This window comes from Euprymna scolopes, chromosome 30 (assembly GCF_053919585.1).
Source record: "Euprymna scolopes isolate OS-2025 chromosome 30, ASM5391958v1, whole genome shotgun sequence".
Lineage (NCBI taxonomy): Eukaryota > Metazoa > Mollusca > Cephalopoda > Sepiida > Sepiolidae > Euprymna > Euprymna scolopes.
The window spans coordinates 52,005,621-52,022,010 of record NC_136511.1 but is presented as its reverse complement, the minus strand read 5'-3'; the positions used below and the strand labels follow the sequence as shown (position 1 = coordinate 52,022,010).

At 36.0% G+C, this 16,390-nt stretch overlaps 1 protein-coding gene across 12 annotated transcripts in view; it reads right to left on the bottom strand.

Annotated features, from left to right (window-relative positions):
• The window catches only part of LOC145254806 (uncharacterized), a 400,418-nt gene that overhangs the window by 316,533 nt on the left and 67,495 nt on the right, over positions 1–16,390 (bottom strand). The window lies entirely within an intron of this gene.

Sequence of the window (16,390 nt, the reverse complement as noted above, 5' to 3'; positions counted from 1 at the left end):
TCTAGTCCTTGCTGGTGAGGAAGCAAATACGCATGAACTACGTAAAAAAAAAAAAAAATAGATGCTTCACCGATCAAATATGCCCGATATTGGTCCGGGTTATGAAGAAAAATTTTATTCGTATTATTTGGATTCATCGGACAACTGTTCTCATCTCGAGTGTGATTTTCATGTTTTGATCGATGTAACCTTCAACTTTCTTCAGGTGTATCTTGTCGAACTCAGGAATGTTTCTGTATTATCTACATAGTCACCACTATTATTAATACACATTTTTTTGCCATTAATTCAATGACGCAACTCTGCTTCTGACGCACGTCCGTGACGGGTTGCTTCCTTAGAGTCTCACACCAACAATATCTGGAACAGAGAACTAAAACTTTCAGGTTATGAACACACAAGTTCAGTCACCATAACAATGCAATTTGCAATCTGCCTCTACTCCATTCAGGCAGAATAAAAAAAATAGGAGGCATTACTTTTGACACGCCCTTCGTATATGACAAATTTCATTGTTTAAGCGTGTGTTTTAACAAAGATATAACATTTTTATTGAAAAAAAAAAAAAAATAGTGTAAAATTGTAAAGAAACAAATATCAGAAAAGAGAAAAATATATACAACTATGTCAGGCACAAAAATAGTCACAATTTCTTTATTTTTAGTCAAATTTTTTAAATTTAAAAAGATTCTTTTTTAGATTCTGCTCTTTCTATATATGCCATTATCAGGATATTTTAAACAATTTCAATTTTTATATTGTTTTGTTATGCTGTTCAGGCGATAAAAAGGGAACACTAAAAATGTTGGATTTTTAATTTTGAATAGGGTGTTTCAAAAGGTTCAAGAACTTATGACTAGGGCAACAGCATATTCTTTTCATTATTTTGACTATCGAGTGTGAATCGATTGATATCTTATATGCTTTTATATAGAGTGATGTGGTTCTCGGTTGATTAACTGTGCTGGATATATACTCAACAGTCAAAACAATGAAACAAATATGCTGTTGTCATAGCTCTATTTATGATATTGATAAAGACATTGAATAGAAGGTATCAATTCCAAAATTGCAGTTTGTTCGGCTCTTAGACCAACTGCTTAACTGTGATTCATACAGACAACCGTTTTCTCATCACTGCTTGACATAACTAGCCCGCTTACATGGTTTCATAAGTATCTTAATTCATTTTCATTTAATGGTTGATTCCTGGTGGCTGATGGAAAAACCACTAGACTACAAAGCTTGGATTTATTTTGGTAACTGGATCAGAGTCTCACGACCAGTAGTAATTATCACTTCCTGCAATGATGATTGCGTAAGCATGAGACTAGTGTATGTAGACATTAAAGAAAGAAAAAAAATTTAATATAAAAAATATTTTTTTTTATATATATATATATATATATATATATATATTCTCATAAAAGGGACGTCGCAAGCCTTTCTGTTTTATCATTACTTTCATGGCAAGTGCTCGTCTGAGCTCCAATCTATGGTACCCCCTCACCAAACTTCCACGAGAAACTCGTCTAGCTGAAAACACTTAATCATTTCCCTCACTCTTTATCTGTGCCTAAACCTAAACGTAGATTCCATGAACAAAGTTTCTTTCTAAGAATTGCACAACCGTGGAACTCTCTTCTGTTTGCCTGCTTTCCAGTTGATTTCAATATGGTCATCTTCAAGTCCAATGTAAACAAGTTCTTGATGAGCCATTCCCCTTAAATAATCCAATTTACCAAATTTCTACTACTAACGATCACTACAATATTGTCCCATTGACTAATCTTAACCTTTATCCTCAAGTGGCCTCTGGGCCTTGATAAGTGGTGACTCCTATGTAAAAAAAAATAAATAAATATTTCTACTTTTGGTCAAAGACTACAGGGCTGATCTTGATGAAATTTTGTCTGAACCTTGGTTATGATAAGGTGCCGTGAACTAAGTATTATGGTATTCGCTTAATGCATAGTTAGGAATTAATAGGGATTAGTATTTAATGGTATTTATTTAGTTTTTATAATGGAAATCGCCCCAGACAATGCATGAAGCCACTAGATGTAAGGAGCTAAAAGAGAAAAAAAAAATTTACTTAGTGATTAAAAACTAACGATAAGTATTAGATGGGTAGATTTTGACTTGGAAAACAGCAATTCTTCCCTCTTTGTCAGAAACATCACTCATGGAATGTGAGGACTAAAGAACAAAATAAGGGAAGCAAAAGTTATGAGGCTGCTGAAAGGAAACCCAAAATCAACTTTAAAGCACTCACTCTGAGTAAATGGATTATAACTCTTGCCCTTTTGATGGGGATAAAAAGTTTGTGTGTGTATATATATATATATACATATATAAACCTAATACATATATGCTCACTCCCTATGGGTGGAGTATTCTGGCAAAGTGGTTTCCACTTAAAAGTAAAAGCAAAATTGAATTCTATAAATGATATCATAAAAGGGTAAACAAATGAATACAATATAAATTTATAAGCGATCTTTCTTCACTAACAGCAGCTACCTTGTTGATTCAGAGGGTAGGCCAACAGACTTATGGTTGGTAGTGAGTGGTGTCCAAATTCAAATCACAGGGTTGAGGCATTCACTATGTCGAGCCACACTGATGAGTCTTGAAAATAAATAAAATGAAACAGCTGTCTGTGGATGATTGCTATTGATTTTATGAGCATAGCTTAATAAAGGAAAAATAAAAAATATATTTTTATATATAAAGTTACATTGGTTTATGCTTATATATCTATTTGTACAGGATTCACTCTTAAAATAATTAACCTATTATTATGAGTTTTGGAACACTTGATGAACGTAAGGTGTCCAAATGTGGGCTATATTTAGTTTAATTTGGTTTGATACAATGGAGCAGGGGTTAATAAAAGAGGTTGAAAGCCCTTCATGAAAATTCATATTCCTTCGATTTTTGTAAAATTTTTATGGGTATGGTTGGTTGTTTTATGGCATATCAACACTTTTCAGGTTATTTAATGCAGTAATTTTGAAGAAAAATTTTTTAATAGAATATATTTTTTTCCAAGTCAGTTTCTATTTAACCCATAGTTGGGACCCTAACATGTACTACCAATCCAGGTCAGAGTGGACCTGGGAGCAATGGCAATTAAAGGGTGGCTTCACACTCCCCAAAGGCCACAAGCTGGGGCCTCACCATCGGATATAGTTCAAGATCATATCCAGGACCTTAATAGGTATGAGACATCTATTAGTTTTCCACAAATTTTAGTTAGTTTGGAATATTTCAAAGAGTCCTTACCATTCGAAATTTAAAATATATCAGATTTGCATTCAATTTGATCCATAGTTATTAAACAGCAACTAAGCAAGATTCCTTGAATTGTAATTTCTTCATAAGACCTGTTCAGCTAAAGCCTTAAATTTTCAAAATTTTCTACAATGAAAATCATGTAATGGACTTTCATGAAAATTACGATAAAAAATTCTAGACATAAAGTTTAGTGGTATTATATCTTCATTTTCATATTCATTCATTCATTGTAAGGGGGGACATAAAAGTGGTGAAAACTTCTAGTTGGGGAATTAATTTTACCTGTCCTGGGACCGGTAAATCAAAGAGTATGTAAAACTATCGAATCTATATCATATTTCTTAGTCTCTTTGCTTCGCTTTTTCTCAGAAACTATCAAGCTGATCTGGCGGAAAATTTGTATAGGCATTTGTTATGATAAAGTGCAGCAAACTAAGTATTGTGGTATCCACCATTTGATGCACAGTTGGCGATTAATAAGGATTAGTATTTAATGCAAAAATGAGCACAAATTTAACTATATTCAACCATCGATTTGTCACTTCAAAAACGACCCCACTCCATACAGTTTTCAATCAGCTGGCTTATATACCAGAGCTCTAGGGACAAATTTATCTTCAGTTGATCTTTGACAAGTAAATATTTTGGTTTACTAACCAAATAGAAAAGTTACTAACCAAACACGCATTATTGTTAATTGGTATTTTCATTCCATGTACATCATTAAGATTTTTCCGCATTTTTTTCTTTTTTAAAATAGGTGCAAGTCTAAATATGCACTAAATGTTATGTTGAGATTTGAAGATATAAACACTTGAGTTTCTTTGAATGTTCGTTTTTTTTAAAACAGCCTTCCTTAAAAAAAAAAAAAAGAGAACATTGTTCTTTTCAAATTTTATTGTTTAAATAATTTGACTTTATCTGCTTTCTTAAAAAAGTAATGGTTAAAAAAAAAAGAAAACATTTTTTGGTCCCCGACAAAAGGAGGGTGGACCTGTAAATTCACCCTTGTCCGTTCGTCTGTCCGCACTTTTCTTAATAACTATGCCTTGTGATTTTTTTAAATTTTGCACAAACATGAAACATGATATAAGTAAAAAAAGTAACAGAACGGATTTTCCAGGAAAACTCCAGTTGCCCCCCCTAAGGGTGCCTTTCGGGTTAAAATGGCTAAAATTGACACTTTTGTGCTTATTAAAACAAAAAATAAAAAAATTGATGCCTTGGATTTTTATAAAACTTTCTGAAAAGTTCTAACTGATTTCTATATAATTTTGTTTGTCTATACTTCACGATAACTCTTGGGTGTGCCCCAATGGTTCTTTTAAGGCTAATAAAAACACTCCATTTTTGGGACTATTTTACCATATTTGTCCCAAATGTTCTGTATATGTCTATTTAGCAGTTTTGCATGGTGCTTAACTCAAATTTAAATATGTTAAGGCCTTGGGGACTTTTGGGGCTAAATGGTGGTGGTGGTGGTGGGGGGATGATGGACTTGGTCATTTCTTTTTTTTTTTCATGGTGCAGAACTCAAATTTACATATGTTAAGGCCTAAAACTGCACTGTTTATTCATTTTCACCAGGATTTGACGTTCCTTGGGGACTTTTGGGACTGGGGGGGGGGGAATGCTGAACTTAGTCATTTTTTTTATGTCTCATTCACTGTGCACTCACGGGGAACCATACATGCTTCACTTGTTCACTCAATGAGCTTTGGAAGATTGTCAGGCAAAGAAATGTTATTGCCAAAAGATCATCGTTTTATTATTTCTAGCTGCCACTTGGAAAACTAACTTACAAATTCAACTGTTTCACTCGCAATGTAATATATACAGTTAAAGCTCTATATACAGTTAAAGATCGTCTAATCTGTATATGATCAGTGAGATTTCAGCGTTAGTTTGTGCAACCATTGAAGATAAATCAACTGGGCGTTGCCATTTTGGTTTCTTTTATCATTCAGTAGCCGAACCCTACAGGACGCGCCGACACATGGGCGTTTTTGAGGCAAATAATATTCACCGCACTCATACATCTAAATTGATGTAGAAAAGTATAAAATGTTGACCTCCGTTCCTGCACTAGTGCAATATAAACTTAACTGCCTCAATAGGTTTTAAACATTGCTGAATTCACAGTCAGTGTAAATAAGCTGCTTGCACCTATCGACGTAGGAGGTTGGTATATATTAAAAAAAAAAAAAAAAAAAAAAAATGTTTAGTGATAGACTGTTTGTACGAGAGCATTGGTAAACATCAGCGAACACCAAGGCCAGTCAAGTGGTAACAGTACATTTGGGCCATTCAGGAGAAAATAATAGCCTTTGCACTGCAATCAAGAAAGATGTCCAAACAGGTATTGGTTCAAACTCACCGTGTTAGATAGACAATAAGCATAAAAGATAAAGACTTTTAAAAAAAATTAAAAAAGCTTAAAATTAACATCGCACTAAGAAAAATGAATATAGAATAACACAAGTCATCCAAACAACCTAATCTATAAATAATCTGTTCATAACAGATTAAGGAATAAAGGTTGATAGATTAAGACTTCTGATTTTGTGAACTAAAACTAAATCTTAATCTACTGTTTCCACGACTACTAATATATATATATATATATATATATATATATATATATATATATATACACACACACACAGCATAATCATGTCAACACACTGGTTCTTGCTAAATCACCAAAGTTAAGCAACATTGAGCCTAGTCAGTACAAGATGGGTGACTAATTTAGGAATACCCGGCACAGTATGTAGAAGGGACATGGACACCTCTCTGCTAGAGTTACAAACACTAAACATCGTCACCTCCCCTAACAGGGATATACATGCGACTGGGGGACCACGTGTGAATTTTATATTCCCGGATTAGTGCAGCAGTTTCATTTTTTTCATGACTGCTAATAATAGTTTCTAAAATAAAACTTCAGTGGTATAGCCAGATTGAAAAAAAAAAAAAAAAAAAAAAAAAGGAAGATGAGAGTTCCTGGATTATTGAATGTAGAAGAAATGGGGCTGTAGAGTCTGCTCACAGAAGAAAGCTAAGGAAAATATGGAAGGATTTGAGAGAAAGACAAAAAAAAAACCTGGTCAGAGATAAGTTAGTTTAGAAGTCAATTTCTAAAAGCTATCCAACACATACCAGCATGTAAAATGGCCGTTACACCAAATATGACGATATAAATGATGCTCAACGCTAGATTCTTATATAGATTGTTAAACTTCTGTCACCATGGAAACATTTTTTTTAGCATGTTATCAGCAATAATGCCAATTGATGGTGAAATTAATGAATTGTAGGAATGCTGCATTCATGATTTGAATGGATTTCTGGCAAATCTAATTTCAACTAATGTTAGACTGTAGGACATCAATTTACATACTGGCATATGTTGGATAGCTTTTAGCAACCGACTTCCTATCTCTGGAAGTTAATTTCCATGAGCCATTCAACACATGCAAATAGACATTAAACCAAAATGGAATAGTGCTAGAGAATGAGAAAGAAAGGAGAACGAAAAAGCCTGGCTGGCCAGAGATAAGTTGGCTTAAAAGTCAAGAAAATTGGCTTCTGGATTAATAATGTACAAGACAGCAAAGTAAATGAAATATTGCCTGTAGATACCTAGTAATAGATAATTAAAAGTAGTTGATCTCACTTTAATCGGCTATTATTACAGACTAGCGAGGGGTACCCGGCGTTGCCCGGGTGTTTGTAGGTGTGTGTGAAAAAAAAAAGGTGCCCGTGAAAAAAAAAAAGCCTTGACGACGCGCAGTTGGAAAATAGTAAAGTGTGAAAAAAAAAAAACAGGTGCGCGTTTTTGATTGACGTGACGGCGATAGCTATTCAGCAGTTAGCATTTTGTGCGGGACAGTTTTTAATGAGGTCAATAAATCGGTTTGTTTGTTTTTAAAAACCCGCTCCCTCGTCTCGAAATGAAAGCTACCGTCTTGACATTGACCAAACTGGCTCTGGGCCTGTGGGTATTTATTTGTTCCCCCACCGAGCAAATTAGGCACAAGGCCAATTTTTAATGTGAGAAGTGAAGGGAGGGGGAAAGGAAAAAGGGGACCAGCTCCCGAGAGGTGGGAAATGGGAGCTGGTTAAAGGTCAGGTATGTGGAGTTGCCCCCACATCTGGTCTTTGCTTGCAGTATCTGTCGGAACAGATACTACACTTTGATCTTGTCGCCTGGGCCCTGGAGGGCTCTGGGCCTGTGTGGATTTATTTCCTTCCCCACTGAGCAAATTAGGCACAAGGCCGTTTTTTAATGTGGAGAGAGAGGGAGGGGGGAGGGAAAGGGGGGGTCCAGCTCCCAAGAGGTGGGAAATGGGAGCTGGATAGTAACTGTGGTTTGTAGGGTGATCCCTACATTGACCAAGTACAGATATGTGGGGTTACCCCCCTATATGGTCTTTGCTAGTCATAGCTAGTCTTTGCTTGCAGCATCTGCCGGAACAGATATTACACTTTGATCTTGTCCCCCGTGCCACGGAGGGCGGGGGGGCCTGTGATTAGAGTCAAGTTTCGCTTTTTGTTTATACTGAAAACCGAATGTAACGCATGCCGATGCGGGAAATGTGGAATAATTAACGTTTGAAAGTCAATAAAATTAAATAGACAGGCGAGCTCTGTGGTTAAGTGCGAGATATTACAATTTATAGATGATATAAAAAGCTTTAAGAAGTTGTGAAGCGAGCGAGCGCTTCTCTGAAAGAAGCCTTTTGCGGACATCAAGGAAAAGCGTACATACATACATTTTCGCTTTTATATTTATAGATAAGAGATAGAAAGAGGGGGCAAGTAGTAGGGAGAGGAGGGAGGGGGGGGCAAGTAGTAGAGAGGAGGGAGGGGGGCAAGTAGTAGAGAGAGGAGGGGGAGGGGGCAAGTAGCAGAGAGAGGAGGGGGAGGGGGCAAGTAGCAGAGAGGGGAGGGAGGGGGGCAAGTAGCAGAGAGGGGAGGGAGGGGGGCAAGTAGCAGAGAGGGGAGGGAGGGGGGCAAGTAGCAGAGAGGGGAGGGAGGGGGGCAAGTAGCAGAGAGGGGAGGGAGGGGGGCAAGTAGCAGAGAGGGGAGGGAGGGGGGCAAGTAGCAGAGAGAGGAGGGTGGGGGGCAAGTAGAGAGAGAGAGGAGGGAGGGGGCAAGTAGCAGAGAGAGGAGGGAGGGGGCAAGTAGCAGAGAGAGGAGGGAGGGGGGCAAGTAGCAGAGAGAGGAGGGAGGGGGGCAAGTAGTAGAGAGAGGAGGGAGGGGGGCAAGTAGTAGAGAGAGGAGGGAGGGGGGGCAAGTAGTAGAGAGAGGAGGGAGGGGGGCAAGTAGTAGAGAGAGGAGGGAGGGGGGCAAGTAGTAGAGAGAGGAGGGAGGGGGGCAAGTAGTAGAGAGAGGAGGGAGGGGGGCAAGTAGTAGAGAGAGGAGGGAGGGGGGGGCAAGTAGTAGAGAGAGGAGGGAGGGGGGGGGCAAGTAGTAGAGAGAGGAGTAGTAGAGGGGGGAGACAAGTAATAGAGGAGTAGTAGAGGGGGAGACAAGTAATAGAGGAGTAGTAGAGGGGGAGGCAAGTAATAGAGGAGTAGTAGAGGGGGGAAGTAGTATAGAGAGGAGGGAAGGGACAATTAGTACAGACGGAGGGGGGCAAGTAGTAGAAAGAGGTGAGGGCAAGTAGTAGAGAGAGAGACAGACAGAGGATAGAATGGGGAAAGCAAAGAGATTAGAAAAGGTGGAAGTAGAAAGGGAAAGTGGTACAGAGGGAAGGGAGGAGTGGTACAAAAAGAGAGACCTATTATATCATAATATATCCTAATTTTGTGAAAATCCTTGTAAAACATGACTATCAACCAGTGGCAAATTTGAGAAATGATATATTTAACGTTATCCCTAAATATTCAGCATGAATGATCTAGTAATGGTTCAGAGCAAAACGAATACAAATCTTGGTAAAATTACATCGGCTATTCTTCTACTGCGCTGATGTCATTCATTCCATCAAAGTTGAGAAAAAAGAAGAATGTAAACAAAAGTAAAAAGTAAAGAAAGAGAAAGCGTTTGGTTGTCAGCTGCGTGTTTATGACCTGTTTCTTTTAAAAAGTGACACGTTGCTACATCCAACACATCAGTTCTTGTCGCCAGCTGTTGTCACACACAATCATTTTAGGCTGAGATTTATTTTTAAGGAATACCAGGCATGTGAGTGGCCAATAGCAAAACCATCTGAAATCAATATTAATTTATCAACTTGGAAGGTTAGGGGGAACATGGGAACATACCAATTTTTTAATCTAAGAAGCCAAGGTGTTCATTATCAAAATTTAGAATCGGGGGTGGGGGGGGTCAGAGCAGAGAGTGTCAATCTACAATACCTTTTTTCTTTTTATCAACTAATGTGTTTAATGGTGACAAGCGATTCATTGATGAAATTAAAAAAAAAAAAAAAAAAAAACATCTATCTCCCCTATCCATGAATCGTTTGAAGTATGTCAAAATTAGTATTTTTAGAAAGAAAAAAAAAGAGGGAATGGAGCTGAAACAAGGCAGTACAAAATGATGAGAATAGGAAGAGAGAAAATACAGGAAAAGAGAAATGGAGAGGAAAATGAAGAAAAAAAACGGTGAGAGAAAGAGATAGAAATAATATTTTAAAAAAAAAGCCTAGAGCTTTGTCTCCTTATTTTCCCCTATTTGGCTTGATTTTAAAGAAAAATGTGAAATTCCACTAAACGGCAATCAACTTACATCCTAGAAAAACAAATTTGTTCTTAACATTATCAAGAGTAAGCAAAGAAATCAAGATTTAAAAGTATATACATATATATTATAAAAGTGAACTAGTCTTTGTGTAGAACGATCTCTACCAAACTACTGTCAATTTTTGCAATACAGACTTGAAACGATATATCGGGATTCAGACCTGTGGAACAAATTCAATTTGTTAATTTATTCATTGCGGACTATTATCCTCATGTTTCTTAGATGTTGCTTCACGAAGGGCGATCAAGGTTTAGAATTGTCTGAAGATAGCGGTTTCAATTCTACCCAAAAGTCGGCCACAGGCTTACTTGGCCAAAAACGTGGTGAGACAACAACTATGGATGGCAGTAATTGCTGAGAATGCAGTTAGGAGATTCGGAGTTCCTATCCCCTGGTGGTTACCACCTGACGAAGGCCAGAGGAATAGTTGGCCGAAACGTTGTGAAACAACATCTAAGAAAGATGATAATATCCCGCAATAAATAAATACTCATCTCAATGAATTCCAATTAAATAATATAAATTCAATTTGGTTTTTGGCTGGGAAAAATAGCTGCTATGAGGTCAGAATTGATAAAATTAGAACCATGCATATGCAAATATACATTTATAAGTTTAAGTGCATTAATTTGTAAAGTTTTGATATGCATGTACCTTTAGGTCACATATAAGCAAATATCACTAAAAAGCTAAATTGTTTTGGCTTCAATTCTAACTGATGGTATGAAAGATTTTTTTTTTCTTTTTAACTTTTGAAATCACTACTATATATATTGGGTACAAGCTGATAATCAATAGAGCATTGGCTCTATAATAATAAATACAAAATCTGCATAAATTAAAATATATTTAAGCATATTTCACAACTGGGCAAAATCAGGTGAACTGCTAATATCTAAATAATTTCACACAGTCCAACCATACCGAGTACAAATAGACTTCCGTACTTGCATTAACTTGTAGATATAGTTTCAATCATAAAACTATGCTTTGTTATGTTTTGGCACTCAAATCTTTTGAAATCATGACTATATATTGGGTACAATATTATGAAATAACTGACTATAACAAGAAATACGAAATCTACAGGAATTAAAATACCATAATTAAGCATATCTTGCAACCGGCAACATCCAAGTGGCCTGCTAGTATATATATATATATATATATATATATATATATATATATATATGTTTAGAGGTACAGAATTTAAATACAGTTTTAAATATAATGGGCGGAAGTATCTCGAGAGCTCTTTCAGCTATCATCTCATCAGGAGAAAAGCGTAAAAATAATACTAAATTGCTTAAATCATGACAGATGCATATGACACTAATCCTTTAAATTTGTTATTTAATTTTCATGGGTAAAATTTAACTCTTTTCTCCTGCTTAAAAATCGCGTTGACACACTGGTTCTTGCCAGATCACCAAAGTTAAGCAACATTGAGCCTGGCCAGTACCAGATGGGTAACCATTTGGGAAAGGCGAGGCGCTGTATATATCGCGAGGTAAAATACCAGGTTGAGAAACTGGCGAGGTATATCCTTCTCTTGAGGGTAGATGGGACTCTCTTAAGCCGTGGTTGGCACCCCATCTAGTGATGGAGTCACGATAAAAAATACCCTTAATAGGCCTGGCGAAGCATCAAGTATTCAGCTACAGATAAGATTTGAATTACACTATAAATTCATGTAGTGAGTTCAATCTCGGCTATGGCCAGCCTGTGCTAACAGAAAAGTAAAAAAGAAAAAGAAATTTTAATTCCTTTCTTTTTTTCTGAGATAACAGATCAATACATACAAAATATACAGTAAAAACAAATTTTATATTGAGTGTTCTCTTTACTATTTAATTTTTATGTAAAATGAACTACATAGTTTGGAACAGAATGAATAACCATTTTTTTTTTTTTTCTATTTCCAAAACAGCTGCCATTTCTTAATTTTTTTTTTCTCAGAACTATTAGCATATTTATAAGTTTAGATTCCTTTTCATACATTCACACATTTTATTTAGAAAATGGCCACTATTCTGGAAATTTAAATTTCCTTTAGAATAAGAATGAAAATCAAAGCCGCAAAATAAAATTTCCATTAAAACCCAATTTTATCGAATTAATTTTTATGTCAATTTCAACTACAAGCAAGGTTATCTACTTGTCATGTTATAATTAGTTTAATACTAGCAGATGTACCCGGCATTGCCAGGTATTAAACCTGGCATTCAATTTCTTTAAGTAGAAAAAAAAAAGGAATATGTCTGAATACCCTATATATCAAATTTCAAGTCTGTAGATATAACATTTATTGAGTATATAGGTTGAGAGTCGTCCTTACACACACACATACACATTCTCACTTTTATAGATATATAGATTACTGGATTACTACATAAAACATGTACTTTCACAATCACTATCATTTTGGGGGAAACTATGACAAGTCACTTTAGTTAGTTCCCCTGTTTATTCTGTTTATTATTTAAGTATATCTTGCAATTTTCTTTGAAAACTATTATCATTCATAACTTGCAAGCCATCCAGCGTTGCCCAGTCATAAAATACACCTAAGCATATTTTAATTTATGCAGATTTCGTATTTATTAATTATAGAATCAATTCTCTATTGATTATTATATTGTACCAAATATATAGTAGTGATTTCAAAAGTAAAAAATAAAAATATGACTTGGGTGCCATTAGCTAGAATCAAAACTAAAACTTAAAGCTCTCCAGTCTTCTCGTTTGATCCAAGTCCATGTTCATGTGTATATAAAAACTTTAAAAAATACTGTTAAATCTATAAATGTATAATTGCGCATGCGTAAAAATAACATTTAGTCGACTTACACTCAAGTTCCCATTTTTTTTCCAATTTTTATCCCTTAGAAGCTATTTTTATCAGCTAAAAAATCAAATCAAATTTGTTCCATAGGTCCAAATCCTCTATATATCAAGTTCAGCACAATGACGTAGCCTCTTTTGAGGAAGCTGGGGGCTTCTACATTAATAAACCTTGTGCCTAACTTGGTCTGTACTTGTGAAGTGCAGATGTTTAAGCAGGTGTTTGTGATCTTAAAAATGTTCTGCTATGACTCAAACCAAGAATGACAGTTTATAATATTGAACCAAGTCAAAACGATATAAGACCTTAGAATTTGAAAGGTCAAACCCGAAAGAACTCATGGATACAAAAAACAAAACAATGTTTAACGTTATGTATGAATGTCCAAATCCCCTATATATCAAGTTTCAAGTCTGTAGACGAAAAACTGACAGAGTAGTTTGGTAGAGACTGTTCCCATACAGACAGAGAATGTCACTTTTATATATATATAAGATTAATTTTCTAATCATTTTTTATAATTTTTGGATATTTTGCCAATTTCAACATGACAATTAAGTCAATACCATTGGTTTTAATTGAAATTTAATATTTCAATTTTCATTATCATAATGAAGAAGTGCCAAAAACTGTTACTCATTCTGTCTCAAACTATGTGATCAAAAACTGTGCAATCTTTTTCTTTTTACTGTTATTCTCAACAAATAAGGTATATTGTCACTTGGACGCAAGGGGCAACTACATTGGACCATGCCTACACAAGCATGTAGGAAGTTGAGCAGCGAGATATCTATTTGCATTACATTTCATTTTCTGGCCGTTATTAGAGACAAGGAAGCAGGAAACGGAGGGTCTGAAATTGTAAGCCATGTTTAGTTTCAGAACAGTTTCCGATGGTTAGTTGTTCTATACAAGTCCTGAAGATGACTGGTTATCAGTAGACAGTTCTCGAGTTGGAAGCCACAGAGCAAAAGATTCTTCCCGTGTTGACATGAAGAAAACACATGCAAAGTTGCTAACGAAAAGGCTAAATTTTTATGGAGCAATTCTGGTTTCTGATTGGTTGGTGATTCGTCAGTTCCTAGCAGCATCGTTTATAAATAGAATCTTCCAACTGTGCGGGATCATATCTCCATTATAATCTCAAAAATATTGCAACAGATGGAATTCCCAAGTCTAACAGTTTGAGGAAAGAAACCACTCGAGCAAAAAGCTTTCTGGCATCTAGTGACCTCTCTTTTTGTGAAGAGGTAGAATTTTACTGCTTGTCAGATTAGGGGGAGAGGGTTATTTACGTCGAGTGCAACGAGTTTGTCAAAGCACATTCCATCAATATTTTTATGTTTATAAAGTGAATCCCCTTCGTGTCAATATATGTTTACAAATAAATTCCAAATATTCACATGTGAAAAAAGGGGTCGACATTTGATCAAGATAAGATTTACACCAAATTCATATGAATTTGCAAATAATGCGGCTTGCAATCTTTGAACATTTTCTTTGATTTCTCTTTCTCCTCCTTCCTTCGCTATTCTCCCCAATCAAACATTAAATAATCTCGGCTAACTTTTTTTAATCAACCGGCATACAGATCATCATAGTGTTTCACTCCATATCGAGGTCCATCATCAAGCAGTGTCCAAGGCATTCCTCAGGTTCACACGCCTTGTTTAGGGGACAGTCTGAAGATGTGTGCAATAGCCTGCATGCAGGCTGGTGCCGCAAGGACACCAAGTGTCCTTTACTTAGCCCAACTTATGCATTGTCCAGTATTTTAGAAACCTTCGTTTGTGCCTGGTTGAGGGTTACCCACTCTTTCTGGGGGAGTTCAGAGCCTGCTAGGAGGTTTTCTTTCGATGCCGGAAAAGCCTTGTTATTGCCTTTGACAAACTCATTGCAGAAGTAAAGAATACAGATAATTCATGGGCTCACTTTTTATTGCAGTGCAATAACTTATTGTTCTGTTATGAATTTCACAATCTGACTATATTTCCATTTCTTTCTCCACTATAATTAATAATGGACAATTTTAAACATTCATGTTTATGAAAAAGACACAGATGTCCTTGGAATTTGCATCAGAAGGACAAATAAGGAAATTTCAGATTTCCTCAGCATCAGAAAAGATCACAAGGAATTACTTCAGCTTTAGCATTTCCTTAATTTTTAAACTTCTCACCAGGCAAAGACATACCCTTTTATGATGATTGATGAAATTTGCCATTTTTCAATTATTGATTTCCTGCTCTAGTTGGGGATCCACTGCAGTGCATCGGGAGGAAACTTCATGTCTTCCGACAGTGACTTAGTCCATTAGACATTGTAGTCTACATTGCATTGTAGAGAACCTACTGTTAATTTTATAAAATTATTTTTATATAATGGTTTGAATTCAAGTTTAAAATTCAAAAGTCAAGTATCATGGTTAAATTGTATCTTAAATAGAAACGTGCATTTTACACGCACCTGTCTTATCAAAGTGCCTACTGTTGATTTTATATGCAGAACTTTTCTACTTGTGCAGTGATAAAACTGAATACACTTGTGATGTTAGGTTTTATAAGGTGTCAACTTTGTTCAAACTCTGTCTTCTCTATCTCCAATTGGATTTTTCGATTATCAATTTTTTATACTTACGATACAAAAGCTATCCAAGCACACTCTCCAATATAAATTATATTTGTGTGAAATTTCATAAAAATCGGTTCAGCCATTTTGTAATCCATAAGGAACTCTCACACACACAGACAAAGCGCCTTTAATATAGGATTCATTAAACTATTAGGTTTCGTCATGAGTTGCTGTCAATTTCAATTGAGGAACCAACCTTGCTGACAATCTCAAAACTGGCTACAGGCCTTCGTCACTACATCCCAACTTAAGCTCCTAAAGGTCTTGATGATCTAGACTCTTAGGTCATCTTTAACGTTGCAGTTGGATTTGTTGATGTCTTGTTACACTGTACCCCATATAAAGAAGTCTTGGGGGTTGTAGTCAAGCAAGCCAAGAGGTCAGATGAAGTTATGGTCAACAAAGTTCTGGCAGTCACGCCTAGGATTTCCAGAGCACTAAGTCTTCCAACATTGCCTACGAGACATCATATACAAGTGTCTTCGGTTCCTCTGTGCAAGAGAAGATAACATGAGGATGTTTCATGCTACAAGTAAACGTTGACCTAAACTAAATATTCAAAATAACTTAATATTCGAAAGGCAAATAAACTCCCCTCAACATGGTCATACATGGTTGATATAAGGAATGGTGTACTTTTTCATAATGCTGTCGCATTAGGTAACAGCACTTTGCAGGGTATTCCACCTCACTAGATGAATTCTTGTGCTGGAATTTGATAAAAACCAAAAGACTACAAGAAAGATATACTGGTCAATTGGGAAGAAGACAACGTTCTTTGCTTCTTCACTAACTCAACATTATAGGGATAGAGGAAAATCTTGATTGAACCTTCAAAAGCCGCCGAAAAAGGTCCCT